The sequence below is a fragment of the Saccopteryx leptura genome, chromosome 6 (assembly GCF_036850995.1).
Source record: "Saccopteryx leptura isolate mSacLep1 chromosome 6, mSacLep1_pri_phased_curated, whole genome shotgun sequence".
NCBI classification, from domain to species: domain Eukaryota; kingdom Metazoa; phylum Chordata; class Mammalia; order Chiroptera; family Emballonuridae; genus Saccopteryx; species Saccopteryx leptura.
In genome coordinates, this window is record NC_089508.1 from 153,368,355 (window position 1) to 153,392,438 (window position 24,084).

General features: G+C 42.1%; 1 protein-coding gene and 1 pseudogene across 1 annotated transcript in view; one reads left to right on the forward strand and one right to left on the reverse strand.

The window, feature by feature from the left end:
- Positions 1–24,084, reverse strand: part of COL23A1 (collagen type XXIII alpha 1 chain) — a 432,478-nt gene that overhangs the window by 321,620 nt on the left and 86,774 nt on the right. The gene's annotated exons all lie outside the window — the stretch shown is intronic.
- On the forward strand, positions 7,104–8,324 carry LOC136376454 (large ribosomal subunit protein uL4 pseudogene; annotated as a pseudogene).

Here is a 24,084-nt window from a genome sequence, read left to right on the forward strand (position 1 = left end):
GCTAAGGCCTGGCTCTGCAACCCCCCAGAGCTCTCAGTTACAGCAAGGGGGCTTGTGAAAATCTTATAGCATTCTTCAAATAAAGTTAGCTTTCATTTGCCTGGAAGGACACATCTGGTTTTGATTTGGTCAACATTTGTAGAGAGGTGCAGACACCGGACAGTCCTTCACACAGATGCGATGGGGAGTGGGCGGGCTCAACTACAGGTCACATGACAGGGGCATAGTGGGTGTTATGGACTGAATTTATGTCTCTTCAGAATCTATATGTTGAAGTCCCAGCCCCAGTGTGACTATATTTTGAGCAAAGGTCTTTAAGGAGGTAACTGAGGTTAAATGAGGACATAAGGATGTAGCCCAGGTCTGATAGAACTGGGGGCACCACAGCTTGCTCTCTCTCTCTCTCTCTGTCCCTCTGTCTCTGCACAGAGGAAAGGCCGTGTGAGGACACAGTGGAAGGTGGAAGTCTGCAACCCAAGGATAGAGTCCTTACGAGACACTGAACCTGCTCTCACCTCAACTTGCACTTTGGGCACCTGGACTATGAGAAAATAAACTTCTGTTGTGTGAGCCATTAGTCTGCATGTCATGGCAGCCTTGGCAGACTAACAAAGCAGGCCACACTCCAGTGCGGGCAAGTGGCCAGACTTGGCTGGGCATGTTGAGGACACCTTTGCCTCCAAAGAGCTGGTTGAGGGGGCACGGGTATCAAATACTGTGACATACTTCTCACCGATGCTCCAAACAAGAGAGTCCCTGGTACACTTCTAACCCCTCCGAACAGTCCCCTGTTCCCCTTCTCCAATATTCAGTACCTCGCTGCTATCACCGTGGCTCCCACCTGAGCCAGGCCATGGAAGACCACCACCCGGTCATCAAGCTGAATCATGAGGAAGAAAGAATATTTTTTTCTGTCACCTGCTCGTGCACACTTGTCTCTGGGTCCCAGTAAATCTGGAGCCCCATGTGGGTGGCATTGGATGGCAATGGCAATATTGAGCCTTTGACTTCAATAATGGCGTGACCAAAGTGAGAGCTGGGTCCACAAAAACTGGGGTCTCCAGAGACACTGTGGTGTCCTGGCCTGACCGCTCCCTTACCCTGCCAGCCCTGGCCTGAGATTTGCTTAAGATTCAGTTCTCAGTCTCCCACGTGGCCAGTGATCAGCCACTGACCTGTCTCCAGGCCCGAGACTGTGTTCCTTGGACCACTGGGTCCCTGGGTCCAGCAGTCACCAGCAGGGTTCCCAGTGTAGTAAAGCCATCCGAGGTGCCCACTACACAACCTGAGTTAGGACCGGGGAGGCCAAATTACACTGTAATTCAGGGAGGCTGGATATTCTGCTCATAGGGAGAGCAGTGGCCTGAGTCAAGGGTGTGAAGGGTGGCTTGACATAGCCTCAGAATTGGGGGCCAATCACAAACCTCAAGGAAGGAATGATCTTGAGGCACTACTGGGATGAATGAATAAAAGTGAATGGATGAGTGAATGATAAAATTAACTTTGAGGCCCGAATCTTCTAGAAGGCTGCGAGATGCTGAAAGGAAGAAAATGGAAGGGGCGGGGAGGGCTCTGAGAGCAGCAGGTTGCAGTAAGAAAGTAGTAGGTCTGGCCTGACCTGTGGTGGTGCAGTGGGTAAATTGTTGACCTGGAATGCTGGGGTCACTGGTTCGAGGCCCTGGCTTCCCTGGTCAAGGCACGTATGGGAGTTGATGCTTCCTGCTCCTCCTCCCTTCTCTCTCTCTCTCTCTCTCTCTCTTTCTCCAAAATCAATCAATGAATAAATAAAATCTTAAAAAAAAAAAAGAAAGAAAGTAGTAGGTCTGAACTGGAGATGCCCACGGGATCAGTGCAGTACAAGATGGGGAAATATCTCCACAATGTGACAACTGGGAAGTTCTATTAGTCACTTCTCTGTTCCCACCGAAATAGTGACAATAGTAACAATAATCTTAAAAATAGTAATAATAATTATTGGCATGTCTGAGTCCTTTCTATATGTTCTAAGCATTTTCCCCATATTTAATCTTTTTGCCCTTATAACAACTCTGGGACGTAGATACTCCTACTTTTCATATTCTGCAATGAGGTTGCGTAGCTTTGCTGAAGGTCACGCGGTAATTACAGGGTGAGTGGTAAGAGCATGTGAACAGGCAGCCCAGCTCCCCAGCCTGTGTTCTCATGCACTTCATGTAGTGGTCGAAACTGGGAGCCGGTGCATGAGACAGAGCAATAGTCAGAACTCACAGAATGAGCTTGTCAAGGGCACCCCTGTTCTGCCACTTATAATATGGGGGTGCCCCTGCTGTGAACAGACTGTATGTTAGTCTACTCTGAACTCTCTGGAAAAATGTCTTCATATGGGCAAGATCTACTTCTTACCCTTAGGTTGGGTGAAGCCCCAAAACAATTCATTCTACCCCTGGCCCACCATGAAGGCAAAGGAGAATCACAGTTCGAGCAGTTGGGGTACATGTGCCCACAAGAGAAGGGAGCAGAGGGAGAAACGCCTCACTTCTTCATGCCTGAGGTATGAAGCTTCAGACCTCGCAGCCAGATCAATCTGCATAAATATTTCAGGTTGTACCTTCCCTGTGGATATCTTAAGAACATAAGGAAAAGAAATGTAGTGTCTATAAACTTTAACTTAATTTATGTATAACTTGCCTCTTTCCATAAAAGAGATAGAGGTAAATAGATTATAAATCTATTAATATATATACATCCAAACTAGAAATTATAATTTTGAGAATGAGGAGAAAGTCAGTCCTCAAGACTGAAAGAACTGATACGATATGGCATCTGTTTTTCCAAATGCTACCAGGCAGCTTGGCAAAAGGGAAATAAGATGTAGTACAGGGCTCCGCCCGCCACACGGCAGAGGAAGCTGGCCAATCCCTCAGGGAAGACAAGGCATTTCTGGCACTAAATTCTGAAAGAAATTTCTCATGTAGAATCTTATCTAGAGAACATGGTGACTCATGATCTCTGAACTGGAGCCTGAGGTTGATTTTTCAGGGGTCCTTTTCTCTACAGAGACATAGTTTTTCTAAGTTCCCAGGATTACATTTGGGTTCCTGGCTGAAGTGCTGAATAAAAAATCTCATCTTAGAACATTGCTCTGGCTTCATGGCTGTCAAGGTGTTCTGGACAGGAAACACTCTTTGAGGCAATGTTGCTGTCAAAGAGTAAATGTTTCAGCCCTGGCTGGTTGGCTCAGTGGATAGAGCATTGACTAGCGTGCACATGTCCCCAGTTCGATTCCTGGACACGGCACACATAAGAAGTGACCATCTGCTTCTGTTTCCCCCCATCTCCCTCTTCGCTCTTCCTTCCCCTCTCACAGCCATTGGCTTGGTTGATTCAAGCATCAGCCCCAGACAGGGATTTTTTTTTTAAGGGACAGAGAGAGAGTCAGAGAGAGGGAGAGACAGGGACAGACAGACAGGAACGAAGAGATGAGAAGCATCAATCATTAGTTTTTCGTTGAGCGTTGCGACACCTTAGTTGTTCATTGATTGCTTTCTCATATGTGCCTTGACTGTGGGCCTTCAGCAGACTGAGTAACCCCTTGCTCGAGCCAACGACCTTGGGTCCAAGCTGGTGAGCTTTTGCTCAAACCAGATGAGCCCAAGCTCAAGCTGGTGACCTCGGGGTATCAAACCTGGGTCCTCCGCATCCCAGTCCGACGCTCTATCCACTGCGCCACCACCTGCTCAGGTCCCTGACAGGGATTTGCCATGTGGATCCCTGTCGAGGCACATGTGGGAGTCTGTTTGTCTCCCCTCCTCTCAATTAAAAAAAAGAGTAAATGTTTCATCAAGGAACATTTATCACCCACTAAATATAAAAGAGACATGAGCTACATGAGCAGCGAGGAGCCAGGAGGGGTCAAGTTGTCCCAAGGGCAAAGGGCAATAGAAGCATTGCTGTCAGGACACAGTATGTTGGTTCCACAGCAAAGGAAACTTCGAGCTGTAATTTCCACTTTCACTGAGTCAAAATCCTCAAGAGTGACTGATATGGTTCAGGGCAGTGGTTCCCCAAGGCCTCTAGCTGATGGACAAGCAAATGTAACCTATAGGAAATCTTCCCGTTTCAACACAGGAATCTCATAGATTATGAGCAAGCAGTGGGCTCATAATCAAAGATTAATATGTGTGTTGCCATCAACAAATAAAATTGACCCCCAATAAAAGATTAATGTATGATGAGGCAAGAGTCAGTGAATGAGACTCAATAGAAACAGTAAACAATAATTTTCTCTCCCATACTGAAATTTTCAGAAACAGAGTTACAGAAATTGTGTATAAAATGTTAACAGAAAAAAATGATAAATGATACTGTAACAAAGATGAGAAAACAAAAAAGACTATGAATAATGACTAACTGAGGAGGAAATGTAGTTTCTATATATGAAAAATATAATGGGCTTGCCCAGGCGGTGGCACAGTGGATAGAGCATTGGACTGGAACATGGAGGACCCAAGTTCGAAACCCCAAGGTCGCCGGCTTGGGCGCAGGCTCATCTGGCTTGAACACTGGGTCGCTGGCTTGAGCACGGGATCATAGACATAACCCCATGGTCACTAGCTTGAGCTGAAAGGTCGCTGGCTTGAAATCCAAGATCGCTGGCTTGAGCCCAAGGCCGCTGGCTTGAGCAAGGGGTCACTCGCTCTGCTATAGCCCCCCGGTCAAGGCACATATGAGAAAACAATCAATGAACAACTAAGGAGCCACAACAAAGAACTGATGTTTCTCATCTCTCTCCCTTACTGTCTGTTCCTATCTGTCCCTCTCTCTGACTCTCTCTCTCTGTCTCTGTCAAAAAATTAAAAAGAAAGGAAAAGAAAAATACAATGGTTGAAATAATAAACTTATATGTATGTAACAGTGAATTATTATTTTATTCCTTCTTGTTTTTACTCTTTTTATTGTTTCATTTAGAAATTAAATTTAATGGGGTGACATTGGTCAATAATAATACATAGGTTTTGCCCAACCAAATAGTGGTATAGTGGGTAGAGCATCGACCTGGGACACTAAGGACCCAGTTTTGAAACCTCAAGGTCCCTGGCTTGAACACAGGCTCACCAGCTTGAGTGTGGGATCATAGACATGACCCCATGGTTGCTGGCTTGAGCTAAAAGGTTGTTGGGTTGACTCCAAGGTCACTGGCTTGAGGAAAGGGTTACTGGCTCGGCTGGAGCCCTGTCAAGGCACATATGTGAAAGCAATCAATGAACAACTAAAATGCCACAACCATGAGTTGATGCTTCTTATCTCTCTCCCTTCTTGTCTGTCTGTCTGCCTCTCTCTCTCTCTCACACATACACATACACACACACACACACACACACACACACACAGAAAAACAACAACTACAAAAAAACCCAAAACCCATAGGTTTCAGGTATAGCACTCGAACTGTTGATTGCATTGTGTGCCCATCACCCAAACTCAAATTATTATCCATCACCTTATATTTGTCCCTGTTTATTCCCTTCCCCCTAGCAACCACATCACTTTTATCCATGTTGATGAGTCTCAGTTTATATCCCAATATTTGTAAAATTATGTAGTTCTTAGCTTTTTCTGATTTACTTATTTCACTTAGTATAATGTTCTCAAGGTCCAGCAAATTAAATAAAGTTAAAGAGAGAATTAATGAAATAAAACATATATACAAAGATATCACCAAGAATGCAATAGAGTAAGGCAACGTATAAATACAAATGGGCTATACAACACCAAAGACAAAGAGAAGACCTTAAAAGTATCCACAAAAATAAAGGCAGCTCACCTTTAAAGGAATGACTATTAGAATGACATTAGCCTTTGCAACACAAACATTGGAAGCCAGCAAGTGGTAGAATATCTTTAACAGATGGTCTAAAATTGTGTATTCAGAAAAAATATCAAGCCATGCACTTAAAGTTTGTATATCTTACTACTATAATAGACTGCATATTTTATATATTGTTAGTGAGAAATTAGATTTAAAAAGGAGAACATAAACAACAAAATAAGATAATCAAAGGTAAGAACTAGAAAAGAAACATCTAGAAAAAAAGAGATAATTATAAACCCTTTAAAAAGACCAAAGAAACAAGCCCAAATATATCAATAATTACTATATATATAGGCAGACTAAACTCTAGTTTAGAAACAGACTGACATTGGATGTTTAAAAATCACTGGTAAACAACGAATGTGGAAATATTAAAAGCAAAAAGCTGAGAAAAGATATACTTGATATATATCAGCAGAATAACAACAATAAAATAAATATTAATATTCTCAGAGACATAAGAAAAATATACTCTTGAAACAGGAAAAAGATGCTATTTTATTTTATTTGTTCCAATCATCTCCTGAGGGGAAAAATTGCCCCTCCATTAAGAAACACTGATCTAAACAAATAAAATATACTATTTAAAGCTGTAGAATAAAAGAAAGCACTTAGTATAAAACGGGGGAAGGCAGAGTAATTTTAGAGTGGAGAAATGCCGACACACGACCTCAACCAGGTAACCAACACTGACACCTGCAGTAAGGAGTCAGGTTGAGAGCATGCACCTTGATACGAGAATGGTGCTGCACTTCTGTGCTCTCTCTTCTAAAAATATCCTAAACCCCAGACTAATCATGAGAAAAAACATCAGATAAACCAAAATTGTGGTACATCCCGCCAAAACACCCAATTAGTACTCCTCAAAACTATTCAAGTCATCCAAAACAAGGAAAGTCTGAGGAACTGTCATAGCCAAGAGAAGCCCAAGGAGACATGACAACCAAATGTAATGTGGTGTTAGAGGTAGGATCCTTGACCAGAAAAAGGGCATTAGGCAACAACTAAGGAAATCTTAATAAAGTACAGACTTCAGATAATAATAAAGTATCAATATTGGCTCATTTATGGTAATAAATAACGGGAGAAACTGGATGCAGAATCCATGGGATATTTTTTTGTACTATCTTCACACGTTTTCTGTAAACCCAAATCTATTCTAAAATTTTCAAAAATTATTTTAAAAAGAGCTTTTTGTCTTTTCCTGTGGAGCAACTGGGATGAGAAGCATGTGGCCCTTTCCTCTTCCACCATGGCATGTGCTCATCCTCTGACACCAATGCTCTCCGAAAAGGGGTTTCATCTGGCAAAGACGTCATTGTGCCTACTGAGTTCAAGGCTCCCATTCAACCAGATGTTGTGAGCTCTGTTCACACCAACTTACACAAAAACAATAGACAGCCCTATGCTGTCTGTGAATTGGCAGGTCATCAAACCAGTGCTGAGTCGTGGGGTCCTGGCAGAGCTGTGGCTTGAATACCCAGAGTCCCAGGTGGGAGGGGACTCATCGTTCTGTTGCTTTTGAAAGTATATGTCATGGGGGCCGCATGTTTGCACCAACCCAAACTTGGTGCTGTTGGCACTGCCGAGTGAGCACAGTATAGACACAATATGCCTTCTGCGTGCCCTGGCTGTCGTGGCCATACCAGCACTGGCCATGTCTAAAGATCATGGTATTGAGAAGTTCCTGAACTTCCTTTTGGCCTATAAGACCAAGGAGACTGATTTACTTCTTAAGAAACTGAAGGCCAGGAGTGATATCAAAAAGGTCTATGCCTCTCAGCAAATGAGAACTAGCAAGGGCAAAATGAGAAACCATCAGGTATCTGGCTCAAGGGACCCTGCATCATCTATAATGAGGACAACAGTATCAAAGCCCTGAGAAATAACCCTGGAATTACTCTGCTTAATGACAGCAAACTGAACATTTTGGAACTTGTTCCTATGGCATGTGTTCTGTCTCTGCATTTGGATTGAAAGTGCTTTCTACAAGTTAGATGACCTGTGTGGCACTGGGCATAGAGTTGCTCCCCTGAAGGATAGCTACTACCTGCCCACCCATGCAAGGCTCAGTACAGACCTCAGCAGAATCTTGAAAAGCCCAGTGAACCAAAGAGCCCTCCAAGCACCACACAGGAAGATTCATCACAGAGTCCTGAAGAAGAATCTACTGAAAACCTGGGAGTCATGTTGAAGTTGAACCCGTATGCAAGGACCATGTGCCAGAACCATTCTTTGCCAGGTCAAGAACCACCAAGAGGATAAAAGCAGCAGCCGAGCTAGAAGCCAAATCAGATGTGAAGAGGTTCCGGGCAAGAAGCCCGTGGTAGGGAGGAAAGGAAGGAAGCCTGCTGGTGTTATGAAGCTGAAGTCCGGGGTGCGAGAAAAGGCTGCGGCTACTGAGAAACCAGCAGCTGGGAAGAAGTCCGGAGAAAAGGAGCTCACCACAGCGGAAAAGAAGCCTGCGGCATAAACTTAAATTCGTTTATTTCATAAAGGCCAAATCACTTAGGACAGCTAATTTTGAGCAGTAACCAGATCAAAGGCAGTGGAAAACATAAAAAAAAATTTTTAAATAACAAAGAACTTTTTGAAATTAAAAGCACAATAGACTCAATAAAAGGGTTAGAAGGTAGAGTTAAGATAACATCCCAGAGCAAATATAAAAACAGATGGAAAGTAGAACAGTAAAGATAAGCAAGTTAGAAGGCACTTCAACACCCAAATGATAAGACTTTCAGAAGAAGAGGAAGTCATCCTCAAAACAAAGAAAATTTCCCAGAACTGAAAGACGTAAGTTTCTAAACTCAAAGGTTGCACTGAAATATATAAGGAAAATAACAATATTTTCCGACATAAGAAATGTCAAAATTTTACTTAAGAAAATTTACTCTAGGGTACTCGACTTATTGAAGGAGAACACTTTGTAATTTTTATAAATGTCTAACCAGTATGCTATACAGTAGAAACTAATATAATATTGAATGTTGGCTATAACTGAAAAAATTTTTTATTATTTATTTAAAAATTTTTAAGTGAGAGGAGAGGAGATAGAGAGACAGACTCCCACATGCGCCCCAACCGGGATCTACCCAGCAAACTCTGCCTGGGGCCGATGCTTGAATCAGCCGGGCTACCCTCAGTGCCTGAGGCCAACACTTGGACCAACCAAGCTATTGGTTGGTATCTAATTAGCAAAAGACACACACCACAGATAAATGAAGCAAGCACCAATCCCATGCAAATTAACTTAAAGCAAAACAAAAAGAAGCTAGAATACACTGTGAACTTTGAATAATACTTGCATATACTTAATGATACAATTACTAAATACCAATTTAGGTAAACATTATATATAAAAGCACATAAAAAGATATTCATTATCATGTGGAAAATACACACTGAGATGACAATGCCACTACACACCTGTTAAAATGGCTAGATTGGAAAGGCTGACCACAACAAGAGTTTGGTGAGGATGTGACACAAATGAGACTTTCATGTACTGTTCGTAGATGTGAAAAAATCTGAAAAGTTTGTCAGTTTCTTAAAAAGTTACATAGAACTATTCTGCTCCTAAGTATTTACAGAGAAGAGAAACAAAAGCATATTTTATAATAGATTTGTTCATGAATGCTCATAGTAGCTTAATGTGTAATTGTCTTAAACAGAAACAACCTGAATGTCTGAATGTCCAATACAAAGTGTGCTACAGACCTACAATGGACTAGCACTCAGCAATAAAAAAGAATAAACTATTAATTCATGCTACAACATGGAAGAGTATCAAAATAACTATGCTGAATGAAAAAAAAACCAGATCAAACAAAAATACAGTGGTCCCTCATCTATCATGGGGGTTCGGTTCGGTTCTAGAACCCCCCACGATAGGTGAAAATCCATGAAGTAGCGATCTTATATTTTATTTTGATTTAATATTTTTAATATGTTTTAGTTAATACTTTTTAATTTTCTTATATTGTTTTCTTTTTTAGGCTAGAAAATGCTTATTTTACTGCAAAAATAATTAAAATAATAAATATACTTATATAACGCAAAATCCAGTGGATATAGCAAAAAATCCGCAATACAAAATTAGATACATACAATTTAAAAATTCACAATACAGTGAGACTGCAAAAAGTGAACTGTGATATGGCAAGGGACAACTATAGTATGTACTGTATGGTTACATTTATACCAAAATCTCTGAAACTCACACTACTAGTGACAGAAAGCCAATCAGCAGTAGCTGAGGGAGGGAGAGAAGGTGGGGAGGTACAAGGGCAAGTGGGTTACCCAGGGTCAGGGAGAGACTGCTGAGTGATAAGTGTGTTCATTTTCTTTATTGTGGTAATGGCTGCACAGGTGTGTACATGTATATGTCAAAACTTATCAAATTGCATACTTCATTTGTTTTTCTTTTTTAGGTGAGAGGAAAGGAGATAGTGAGACAGACTCCTGCATGTACCCTGACTGGGATCCAACCAGCAAACCCATCTGGGGCCAATGTTTGAGTACTGAGCTATTTTCAGCACCTAAGGCTGATGTGCTCCAACGAAGCTATCTTCAGCGCCTGGGGCCAATGCTTGAACCAATCAAGCCACTGTCTGCAGGAGGGAAAGAGGGAGAGGGAATGGTGGAGAAGCAGATGGTCACTTCTGTGTACCCTGACTGGGAATCGAACCTGGGATATCCATGTACCAGGCTGATGCTCTTTCCACTAAGTCACTGGCCAGGGCCAAATTGTACACTTTAAATATCCTTTTTTTTTTATTGTATGTCAATTTATACTTTAATGAGGCTGTTTAAAAATATGAAATTGGACCCCTTACCCTAACATACACCAAAATCAATTCCAGGTGGATTAAAAACTTAAACATGAGAAGCAAAAACATTACAAATTTTAGAAAGAACTATGGGAGACTATTTTTCTAATTTAGGATAAGGAATTATTTCATAAACAAGAAACAAAACCACTAGCCCTAAAAAGAAAGAAGAAAGAAAAGATTGATAAGTGCAACTACCTGAAAATCAAGAGCATTTGACAAAACAGATACCAGAAGCACTAGAAAGAAAGGTTTTAAAAAACTGCAATTTGAGAAATAATCTTTTCAATGGGTGTGACACTTGATTGAGGATTAGGATTAACAATATACGAAGAACGTTTACCAGCCCACTAGTTTCCACTTGTAGGAAGATGAAGTAAACATACCTTTTCCTGTTTCTCCCACACAGCACAACAAAAGGGCTTGGGCATTATATGTAAAACAATTCTGTATAAATCATAAGAAAACTCATGGTAGTTAAAAAGCAGATCAGCTGAGCCTCAGGACCCGGGACACAGTGGTAAGTCTCTGCATTTTCTTCCTGCCTGACCCACCCCAGACTCGGAGCCTGGAAACACCAAGGCCACCGACCCAAACCACCCCGGCAACAGCCTGCTCTCTCCAGCCGAAGGACCAGCAAAGGGGCATCCTGGCATGACAGGATGCTTAGGTAACCACCTCTCTACTCCAGCCAAACACCAAAGGGAAAACAGTGCCGTCACTCTCACCTGCCCTCCAGGGCTGAATGGGGAGCGTGGAGTCCACCTCCTCAAGGCCATGTACAAGGAGGCGCCCCAACACTGCTGCTGGGGTCGTGGTATCACAGCAGGCCAAGTAGGGAGCCAGGACTGTCAATGAGCAGGCCAATAATGAGGCATCACCTGTTTATTGCTTGAGACCATGTGGGGCATCGGGATATCCACACTGCTCAGCAGTCACAGGGAGTCCCCCTTTGGTGTCAACAGAGGCAGAGCGGGGACCAGGACATAGACCTCCACTGGCAGTGAGGCAGCACTCTCCCCTCTGCCCATGGGGTGGTGTCAGAGAAAGAAAGCTATAACAGAAGGTGTGAAGGAGTCAAGAAGAAAAAGACAAACAGTCTGGAAGGAAGTGGGCAAAATCCACGGAGAAAAGATGATACTCTAATGGTATCCACCTCAGTAGGCTGTTTCAGGACTAAATGCTGTGTGTGCTTAAGTAGTTCTTCACACCCCATCAGCTGTAAACAAGAGGAGGTGTTACTACTCTTCTCACTGTTATCACTTCACAGAGAATGGCACACAGGTGTCAAAAAACACAAAAAGATGCTCAACCCCATTAGTAATCCAAGAATGCTAATTATAGCCATTCCTAGACAGTAACACACTATACATTTGATGGCCAAAAAATATCAAGTACACAGGAACTCTTCCTCTTTGCCAGTGGAAAAGGACCACACCCACTTTGGAAAACAATTTGAAGTTATCTTGAAAAGTTGATCATTCACATGGTTGGTGACCTAGCACTTCTGGATACATCTAGAGCAGTGGTAGTCAACCTGGTCCCTACCACCCACTAGTGAGCGTTCCAGCTTTCATGGTGGGTGGTAGCGGAGCAACCAAAGTATAAAGATAGATTTAAACAGTAAGATTTAACTCTAGTAAGTTGTTTTATAAAGATTTATTCTGCCAAACTTAGCGAAAATCTGACATAAAATACTTGGTAAGTAATTATTATTATATGCTTTAACTTGTTGTAACTCTGCTTTCTAAATTTTATAAAGTAAAGTTACTTCCTTACTTTATAAATCACCATTATTGTGGAACCGGTGGGCAGTTAGTAAATTTTACTACTAACAGAGATATAAAAGGTTGACTACCCCTGCTAGAGAAACGTTCACATGCGTGCCAACAGTCGTGCATGGATATTCCCAGCAACATTGTCCGCGCTCACAAAAGTCTGGAAAAGCCCAGCTATTCATCAACATGAAAATAAACGTTAGTCGGTGCGCACACTGGGATGGGGAGCAGGACCAGCGACGGATGGACGACAGCTGCCTGCCAGCATGGGTGAGCCTTAGACACAACATCAAGTCAGGGAATAGCACTCGGAAACAGGAGACAGGAACCGCTAAAACTCAAAACAAGGAGTATTCTGTGTTTGAAAAAAGGGGAAAGGGAGGGAGGTGAATTCATAAAATGTCACTGTTATGGAAGACAAAGAAAGTCTCTGGAAATGTTCCCAGTTGAATCATGCTAAGGAGACAGAGCTGAATCTGGTAGAAGAGGGGGAAAATGCTTTAACAGGCATCATTAGATTAAGTGACTGATGCTGGAAACCATGGTGTGGTTACATAAGAGAATATTCCTCTGGTTAGGAGATAAGTGCGTACTGAAGTAAGTAGGAGTCACAAAATGTGACAGCCTCAAATAGCTCCAAAAAAATATGTATCTGTACGCGCGCGCACGCATGCGCCTGAATGTGTGCGTGGGGAGGGGGGGGAGACAAGATCAGGTGATAAAGAAAATGGGGTAAAATTTAACTGAGGTGAATCAGCGAAAAGGCTATAGGGTGTTCGTTGTACTCTTTATCTTCACAGCTTTTCTGTGAATTTGAAATTATTTTCAAATAAAAGAGCTCAAAAGAAGAGGGGAAGAGGGATGCTAAAATTCAGGGCAACAATCATCTGGTGGGGAGGGGGACAGAATGGCCACCAGGCAAGGCTGGTGCCAGCTCTCATTTCCCCTCTGATTCTGGATTTGTGAAACGGGTCCCCAGGTGTTCATTATATTAGCATGCCTTCTAACTCAGACATCGCCATGTTGCATGTTATCAAGTGTTATAACTGAAAAAAATAAAAACATCCCTGGAATGACATTTCAGGCTGGTATCAACTGAAGCTCTGAATAGACAGACACTCAATTCCTATAATCTTTCCATGGGAAGGATAAAATGATTCACATTTTCTCTTCTGCATATTCCACAATTTCCCATACTACTTCCCCTTCAGATATATTTGGGTTGGCGCAGGAGAAGTAAATGTGTAAGAGAAACTGCTAAGTTGTACAGATGGGTCAATTCACTGCTCTTGAGTTTTAAAATGGTAATTAATAAAATTAATCACCTTCTTTTGGTAAAAGGATCAACTACTGAATCTGGGACACAGTAAGCAGCGGGATGGGTCAGGAGGGTGGGCCTGGGTGCCGAGAGACTGCCCTGGTGGGGCAGGCCCAGTGGCCTAGAAGGCAGGCTACTCTGGGAGCAGGAGCATATGGGAACTGGGGAGGATGGGGACAGGCAATGCTGAGGCCAGTGGGGTCCAGGCAAGAAGGGCTGCCTCCCAGATGGAGAGTAAGGAGGAGGGTCAAAGGGTCTGGGCACAGGCAACAAGCTGGAATCTCAGTGGCTGCTGGCAATGATGCCAGAGGAAGTGGACGGGGTGGTCCTGGGGAACAGGGGAGGTTCAGACTGGTTGTAGAGGTGCTGGAGCAAAGGGTAAACACCGATGCCTGCCGGGCCAGGCTGGCATCTTTGGGGGTGAAGTGCCTCGTCTGTACTACATGTGTGCTTCCTCAAGATGTGTGCTGAGTTGTCTGTAGGATCTTTGGCCAGGAATAGGGGTGGCCACCGCCCTACTTCAGCCACCTATGGCCACAGGAATGCCCCAGGTTGGCGGACATTCAAATTTTTCAAGGACACTAGAAATTGGAGTTTTATGTGTGGCCTATGGATTTTTAAGCATCAGCACAAAGCTTGTTAAAATAGGAGGCAGGCCTAACAAATAGGTAATGGCCACCATTCGGTGACCTCATACTACGTCGAGCGCTGTAATGTCTATTTCTATTGCGAGAGTCAAGTGTTAGCAGGGCTGCTCGGCTTCTGAGGTGACAGCAGTCTTCGGCGTTTCTTGTTGCTCAATCTTGATCTCTGCCTTCACGTTCACAGGGCATTTGCTCTGTGAGTGTCTGTCTCTGTGTCCAAAGTTTTCCCCTTTCATAAGGGCATAGTCATATTGGATTAGGGACCACCCTAATTGACCTCATCTTGATCATCTGTGAAGACCCTATTTCCAAATGAGCTCACACACACAGGTACTGGGCGGTGGGATTCAACGTTTTTGGGAGGACACAATTCAATTCATAACACTAAGTAACTGGCAGCCCATCAAAGCACTGACTGAGGCCTGGAAGGAGCATGATGGGGGCCCAGCTCGGGGCCAGACGCAGGGACAGGGTGTCCAGTCATTGGAATTGGACCAGCTCAGGCTAAGCCTGACAAAGAGGGCTTGCAACCTCCTGAGGCAGTGGCCCCACAGAGAGAAGGGCACAAGGGGCCAGGAAGCCTGGCAGGTTGTGACCGTGTGCTGAGCCTCACAGTTGCCGAGGGCCCACAGTTAAGCTGGTCCCTCAAGTCCGTGGGTGCCAGGCCCATCAGCCCTGACTGAGGCTACTGATGGGCATGCCCACCCAGCACTGCACCTACAGCCTGCGAGGCATGGGTAAAGCCACGTCAGCTGAAAGACTTGAGAAGATAGATTGAAAAATAAACAAAGAAAAACAAAGGCAGCAAAAGGCCTGTCTCTTGAGCAGGTCTCTTGAATTACTATGCCACTCTCCAGAACAGAAGCCCGTCCTGGCAGTCGGGGCTTAGCCTGGTGGGTTCTGGTCCTGGGCAAGAGTGGTTTCCAGCTGCCCAAATGACTGGCAGTTCTGTGAGGCCTCAGGCTCCCTGGGTGCCCGACACCACTGTGGCCTGCAACTAAGGGCCTTGATCAGGAAAACCAGGGACCCGGGCACATCTTCTATCTAAACAGTCTTTTCAGTCACAAGTGCCATGGAAATATTCACTCCTATCCATCCAATGAACAACCATCTGGTCTATTGTGGGCAAAGATGAATGCCTGGGCCAGTGGGACGGAGGGGGGTCTGTCTCCTGGTGGGAAACCTGGTGTGGGCCTGTGATTGCTCTTAATGACATTAACACAATTACTTATGGATTAAGCAAGGCCTTCGTACTGCTGGTTCCAATTCTTATTAATGATGACAAGATTTCACCTATGTTTGCACTCCTTCCTTCACAATGCAAACCTTGGTTCCCAAAGACATTAAGGTAATTACTTATGGTTAAATATATATACTTGTATAGATAACAATTTCAAAACAACAATACTGTACCACTTTTTTCTATCAACCAAAAGACTACTGAATGCTTTTATTTGTTTAGGTTTTATTTGTGGTTCTTTTTGTCTTTGTCCCACTTGGTTTGCACAAATCACTGTTTCAGAGTCACTCAAAACAATTCTCTGTGAGGTTATGCCATTAATTTAGTATACAGGAATGTTTGTTTCAGTTTGTTTTTAATGTTAAAAGATGGCTTTTATTCTTTCTGGTTTTTAGTTATATAAAATGTTTACACGGTTTCAAAGCCAACTTATGAAACAAGGTACATTGTTTGGTTTGTAAACTAGTGGTTTGTTTTTCTATTGTTTCTTTTTAAAGATATAAGCAAATATGAGCCCATCCATCCATATTTCCCCCTTTTGCCTATGTGGAAGGCAGCACACTATATGCAGGGCCTGTGCCTGGCCCTTTCCAGCCACCAACACACCTTGAAGATGACTTTACAGGGATGCACAGAGACCTTCCTCATTCCCTCTAACAGCTTAGAGTTACCTTGCTGTGCCAACAAGACTGTCTCCAAGCAGTCCCCTCTGCTGGGTCCTTGGGATACCTCCAACCTTTGCTATGCAAAGAGTGTTGTTAATTACAGCCTTGTTCATATACAGCTTTATTCTTTCGAGAAAACTCCATTTTGAATCCTCATTCACTGCGAACTCTTTGGCTCATCATCTAATGTTCCAAACCTCAAGCTTCTCATCAAAATGGGGATAATAATAGTATCTAGCTCAGAGTTCAAAAGAATTAACATGCTTTAAAATACCCACCATAGGGCCTGGTACAGAGTAATAGTCAGTAAATATTTGCTGTGATTCCCCCTCCCCCCATTTTGTTTTATTTAGTCTAGTATTTTAATAGTTCATTATGTGGAGGGAGAGAGATGTAAGTATTTCATTGCCTGGGAGGCTGTTCAGTGCCACTGGAGGTACTAGGCGCCCACAGTGGAGGCTCACCTGCTCAGACTGTGGATCATGTCTATTGATTTGCCCACCCCACTGATCCTTCTTCTAATGGAAACCACTCTTCAGTTTTCCATTCTCAAGACAAGGAGCTATACTAACACCCTAGCCACAAGGTGACCTGGTTCACGAGATCCCAGATGATGGGCTCAGGGGTGGGCACATGATCCACTGCAACCAAGGAGAGTCCATCCTGGAGCTCTCTAGTGACTATTAGAAGAGACACTTTCTCATTTTCCACCAGGATGCTGATCTCATTAGAGGTAAGCTTCAAATTGCCAAGGCCCAATACACGGCAGGAGGGAAAGTGAAAAACATCAGAGATGGAGGACCAACTCCCAACACTGTCACTTGGACACTGGGAGTTCCGTTAGGTGAGCTGAAAAAATTCCTTTTCTGACTAAGCCCATTTGAATTGGGTTCTCATTTGCATCAAGGGTGGTGAAGACAGAGAGTGGGGGCCTGAGGCATGAGGCTTAGTTACTGGGTAGGTGAGGGGGGCAAAGGAAGGACCCCAGGAAATGCAGCACTCAGCCTCTTTTGTAGCTTTAATTAAAGGGCCTGAGGCAAATACTTCACCACCTTAGACAGCACTGAAGGGGGGTGAGCAGGAGAGGGCCTCAAAGGGAATGTTAACTGACCTTGATTAACCTGCCGAGGCCTGGAGGCTCAGCGTTCCCTCTGGAGAGAGTACAAGCCAAGTTCCTTATTCTATGGGAGCCTCACCAGCAGCAAGACAAAGCCTGTCAAGTGCCTGGTGGTGAGAATGCACGTCATAATTTCTTTACTTTCCTCAAACAGGAAAGTAGATCCTAACATTCCCTAAATAAATCCTGGGTTGTAACTCGAACTGTTTATAACCCTGCCACAGCCGCTGCCAAATTCCATGACACTGGACAAGTCCCTTCTCCTTGTTGGGACTCAGTTTCCCCACTTCAAAGGAGAGGACTGGTCTAGCTCCTTGCTTCTCAATGAGTAGACTTGTCAGAAATGCAGAGTGCCAGGCAGCATACTGACCCACTTCCAGCTCTGCCCTGACCTATCTTGGGCTTTCCTACCTCCACTCTATGGCCAAAATGCTGACTGTTCTACTCTGACCACACAGTGCTAGCCACCATCTAGGCACAGCACAATCCTACCCCACCTCACCCACCCAAAGCATAAAGCTTTCTCTGACCACCCCAACCTGAATGATCCTCTAGTCTCCTCAAATGACCCTTTTCCAGACCATTAGTTAGATCAGTGATTTTCAACCTTTTTCATTTCATGGCACATAAACCAATTACTAAAATTCTGCAGTACACCAAAAAATATATTCTTTGCCGATCTGACAAAAAAAAAATAGGTACTGTGTTTCCCCGAGAATAAGACAGTGTCTTATATTAACTTTTGCTTCTAAAGATGTGCTAGGTCTTATTTTCAGGGGATGTCTTATTTTTCCATGAGCAAGCATTCACATTTATTGTAGAACAGAAAATCAACATTAATATACTGTAATATACTGTAGTCATGTCATTACAAACATCAGCATAACCAGCCAAACTCTGAATTCCATCAAGAATTTCTTGTGACTCTATTTCCATGTACAACAATCTACCCTATTTCCCCAAAAAAAGACAGTGTCTTATATTAATTTTTGCTCCTAAAGACACACTAGGTCTTATTTTCAGGGGAGGTCTTATATTTCTAAGCTTGAAAAAAAATTGTACTAGATCTTATTTTTTGGGAAACAAGGTATATAATTTTGATTCCTTTATACCAATGGCTATTGTTATATTGCCTGTTGTCATTTTTTTTTTTATTTGACAATTTAAGGAAAAAGAGGTCAGTGATCCTGACTAAATAGTCAGCTATTGCATGTTTTAAAAAATTTTGAGGCATAATAGTTGAAAATCGCTAAGTTAGATGACTGACCACTACATTAGTGACAGCAGGTCAGTTTCTTCTTGAGCCACTATTTAAACCATGTATCATGTATTCTTTTTTTTTTCTTCTTCTTTTTCCAAGTGAGAAGAGGGGAGATAAAGAGACATACTCCCTCATGCACCCTGAGGCAACCCTCATCTGGGGCCATGCTCATTACCAAGCTCTTTTTAGCACCTGAAGTGGAGGCTCCATGGATGTGTGAACCAATCGAGTTATGGCTGAGGGAGGGTAAGAGAGAGAGAGACAGTGAGAGAAGGGGGAGGCGAGGGGTAGAGAAGCAGATGGTCTCTTCTCCTGTGTGCCCTGACCAGGAATTGAACCCAGGACATCTACACACTGGGCTGACACCCTACCACTGAGCCAACCAACCAAGGCTATATCATGTATTCTTTTAAATTTTCTACATCTTCTTGAAAACTGAGAATATAGAAAGCTTCTGGAAAGCTCTTAGGGAGCAGAGATCATGGCTTCCACGTGCCTTAGGGTTCCCCAATCAGTGCCTCCCATGTAGGAGATATTAAAATCCAGTCATATTCTAAACACAGTTTTAAAGTCCCTACAATGAATAATGAGAAAATAATATAATTATCAATCTTTAAAGTGAGCATAAGTCAGTCTACATTTTCTGTTTCCAGAGATATTTAAAGGGAAATACTTTTTTCTTTTTTAATGACAGTACTCAATGCTGGAGAGATTGTGCTGGTGCTGAAACTGGTACACACACAACGCAGTGGACGTTGACACAACCTTTTTAGAAAACACATTGAACCAAACAGATGTTTCCAGAAAACCCACTCCTGGGACTTTATTCTTTATCTTTTTTTTTTAATTGTTGAGAGTTTATTTGAGCCAGACAGATGACAATTGCCAGGAACCAAATATCAACAAATTGAGAAAATGCTCCGGAAAATGGCAATTTTGCCATCTATACATATTTTATACATCAGAATCAAAAGGGAACACTAAAGGGTTACATGAAATCCACTGGTAATAGGTTAGGGAGGTGGGAGAAAGTGGGTATAGGATAGTTAACAGTTAACATTTCTTTTTATTTAGAAAAAAATTTAAAATTAATTTTAATGAGGTGACAATGATAATCAGGGTACATATGTTCAGAGAAAACATATCTAGGTTATTTTGACATTTGATTATGCTGCATTTCCATCACCCAAAGTCCAATTGTCTTCCATCACCTTTTAACTGGTTTTCTTTGTGATCCCTCTCCTCCCCCAACCCCCACCCTCTCCTCCCCCTCCCCATTACCCCCACACTCTTGTCCATGTCTCTGAGACTCATTTTTATGTCCCATCTATGTATAGAATCATATACTTCTTAGTTTTTTATGATTTACTTATTTCGCTCAGTATAATGTTATCAAGGTCCATCCATGTTGTTGTAAATGATCCGATGTCATCATTTCTTATGGCTGAGTAGTATTCCATAGTACATATGTACCAAAGCTTTTTAATCCACTCGTCCACTTATGGACACTTGAGCTGTTTCTAGATCTTTGCTATTGTGAACAATGCTGCCATAAACATGGTGCTGCATTTCTTCTTTTCAAACAGTGCTATGGTGTTCTTGGGGTATATTACTAAAAGTGGTATAGCTGGGTCAAAAGGCAGTTCGATTTTTCCGACCTGGGCCGGTTCACCCCTCCTTAGGCAACCTGGTGGTCCCCCGCTCCAGGGAGGTCACCATATTGATGCCGAACTTAGTGCGGACACCCGATCGGCATAGCGCACTACAGCCCAGAACTCCTGGGCTCAAGCGATCCTCCCGCCTCAGCCTCCCGAGTAGCTGGGACTACAGGCGCGCGCCACCACGCCCGGCACGACTTTTAATTCTTTGAAGAATCTTCATATTGTTTTCCACAGTGGCTGCACCAGTCTGCATTCCCACCAGCAGTGCAGGAGGGTTCTCTTTCCTCCACATCCTCGCCAGCACTTATTCTGTGTTGTTTTGTTGATGAGCGCCATTCTGACTGGTGTGAGGTGATATCTCATTGTGGTTTTAATTTGCATTTCTCTAATGATTAGTGATGTTGAGCATTTTTTCATATGCCTATTGGCCATCTGTATGTCCTCTTTGGAGAAGTGTCTATTCATTTCTTTTGCCCATTTTTGGATTGGATTGTTTGTCTTCCTGGTATTGAGTTTTACAAGTTCTTTATAAATTTTGGTTATTAACCCCTTATCAGATGTATTGTCAAATATGTTCTCCCATTGTGTAGTTTGTCTTTTTATTCTGTTCTTATTGTCTTTATATGTACAAAAGCTTTTTAGTTTGATATAGTCCTATTTGTTTATCCTGTCTTTTATTTCACTTGCCCGTGGAGATAAATCGGCAAATATATTGCTGTGAGAGATGTCAGAGAGCTTACTGCCTGTTTTCTTCTAAGATGCTTATGGTTTTAAGGCTTACATTTAAGTCTTTTATCTATTTTGAGTTTATTTTTGTGAATGGTGTAAGTTGGTAGTCTAGTTTCATTTTTTTGCAGGTAGCTGTCCAATTTTCCCAACACGATTTGTTGAAGAGGCTGTCTTTACTCCAATGTATTCCCTCCTTTGTCAAATATCAGTTGTCTATAAAAGTGTGGGTTTATTTCTGAGTTCTCTGTTCTGTTCCATTATCTATATGCCTGTTCTTATGCCAGTACCAGGCTGTTTTGAGTACAATGGCCTTGTAGTATAACTTGATATCCGGAAGTGTGATACCTCCCACTTTATTCTTCCTTTTCAAGATTGCTGAGGCTATTCATGTTCTATTTAGGTTCCATATAAATTTTTGGAATATGTGTTCAATATCTTTGAAGTAAGTCATTAGTATTTTAATCGGTATTGCATTGAATTTATAAGTTGCTTTGGGTAATATAGACATTTTAATGATGTTTATTCTTCCTAACCATGAGCACAGCATATGCTTCCACTTGTTTGTATCTTCCCTGATTTCTTTTATCAATGTTTTATAATTTTCCAAGTACAAGTCTTTAATCTCCCTGGTTAAATTTATTCCTAGGTACTTTATTTTTTTGGTTGCAATGGTGAAGGGGATTGCTTCTTTAATTTCTCTTTCTGACAGTTCATTGCTAGTATATAAAAATGCCTCTGATTTCTGAGTATTAATTTTATATCCTGCCACCTTGCTAAATTCATTTATTAGGTCCAGTAGATTTTTTTTTTAAATGTAGTTTTTTTTTTCTTCTTTTTATTTATTCATTTTAGAGAGGAGAGAGAGACAGAGAGAGAGAGAGAGAGAGGAGGGAGGAGCTGGAAGCATCAACTCCCATATGTGCCTTGACCAGGCAAGCCCAGGGTTTCGAACCGGCGACCTCAGCATTTCCAGGTCGACGCTTTATCCACTGCGCCACCACAGGTCAGGCAGGTCCAGTAGATTTTTGACAGAAACTTTAGGGTTTTGTATGTATAGTATTATATCTTCAGCAAATAATGATAGTTTTACTTCTTCTTTTCCAATTTGGATGCCTTTTATTTCTTCTTCTTGTCTGGTTGCTGTGGCTAGGACTTCCAGAACTGTGTTGAATAAGAGTGGTGAAAGGGGGCACCCCTGCCTTGTTCCTGATCTTAAGGGGATTGCTTTTAATTTTTGGCCATTGAGTATGATATTGGCTGTGGGTTTGTCATAGATGGCCTTTATCATGTTGAGGTATGTTCCATGTATTACCACTTTGCTGAGAGTTTTGATCATGAATGGGTGCTGGATTTTATCAAATGCTTTTTCTGCATCTACTGAAATTATCATGTGGTTTTTCTCCTTCCTTTTGTTTATGTGATGAATCACATTGGTTGATTTGTGAATATTGTACCAGCCTTGCCTCCCAAGAATAAATGCCACTTGATCATGGTGTATGATTTTTTTCATATATTTCTGGATCCGGTTATTTTGTTGAGGATTTTAGCATCTAAATTCATCAGGGATATTGGCCTATAATTTTCTTTCTTTGTGTTGTCTTTGCCTGGTTTTGGAATCAGAGTTATACTTGCCTCATAAAAGGAGCTTGAAAGTCTTCCTTCCTCTTGAATATTTTGAAAAAGCTTGAGAAGGACAGGAGTTAGTTCTTCTTTGAATATCTGGTAGAATTCACTTGTGAAGCCATCAGGTCCTGGACTTTTCTTTGTTGGGAGTTTTTTGATAACTGTTTTATTCTCATTTATTGTAATCAGTCTGTTTAGGTTTTCTGATTCTTCCAGATTAATTTTTGGAAGATTTATGTTTCAAGGAATTTGTCCATTTCATCTAGGTTGTCTTATTTTCTTGACATACAGTTCTTCCTAGTATTTTCTTACAATATTTTGTATTTCTGTTGTGTCAGTTGTTATTTCTCCACTCTCATTCCTAATTTTATTTATTTGAGTCCTCCCTCTCTTTTTCTTGGTGAGTCTGGTTAAAGGTTCATCAATTTTGTTTACCTTTTCTTTTTTTTTTAAATTTTTTATTTATTCATTTTAGAGAGGAGAGGGAGAGACAGAGAGAGAGAAGGGGGGAGGAGCAGGAAGCATCAACTCCCATATGTGCTTTGACCAGGCAAGCCCAGGGTTTTGAACCGGCAACCTCAGCATTTCCAGGTCGACGCTTTATCCACTGCGCCACCACAGGTCAGGCCTGTTTACCTTTTCAAAGAACCAGCTCCTGGTTTCATTGATCCTCTGTATTGTTTCTTTAGCCTCTATGTCATTTATTTCTGCTCTGATCTTTATTATTTCCTTCCTTCTACTACCTCTGGGCTTTACTTGCTGTTCTTTTTCTAGTTCTTTTAGATGCAGGGTTAGGTTGTTTATTTGAGCTTTTTCTAGCTTCTTAAGGTATGGCTGTTATGCTATGAACTTCCCTCTTAGGACTGCTTTTGCTGTGTCCCATAAATTTTGAGTGGATGTATGCTTGTTATCATTCGTTTTTAGGAACTTTTTTATTTCTTCTTTGAACTCATTGTTAACCCATTTGTTATTTAATAACATGCTATTTAGTTTTCAAGAGTTTGAGTATTTTCCAGTTTTTCTGTTGTGGTTGATTTCTAGTTTCATGCCATTGTGATCAGAGAAAGTGCTCGATATTATTTCAATCTTCTTAAATTTGTTGAGACTGCTCTTGTGCCCTAACATGTGGTCTATCCTAGAGAATGTACCATGAGCACTCGAAAAGAATGTATATTCTGCTGCTTTAGGGTGGAAGATATCTATTGTAGATATCTATTAAATTGAGTTGATCTAGTGTGTCCTTTAAGTCTGCTCTTCCTTTGCTAATTTTCTTTCTTGAGTATCTATCTAGTGATGTTAGTAGGGTATTGAAATCCTCTACTATTATAGTATCGCTGTTGATCTCGCCCTTTAAATCCATCAAAGTCT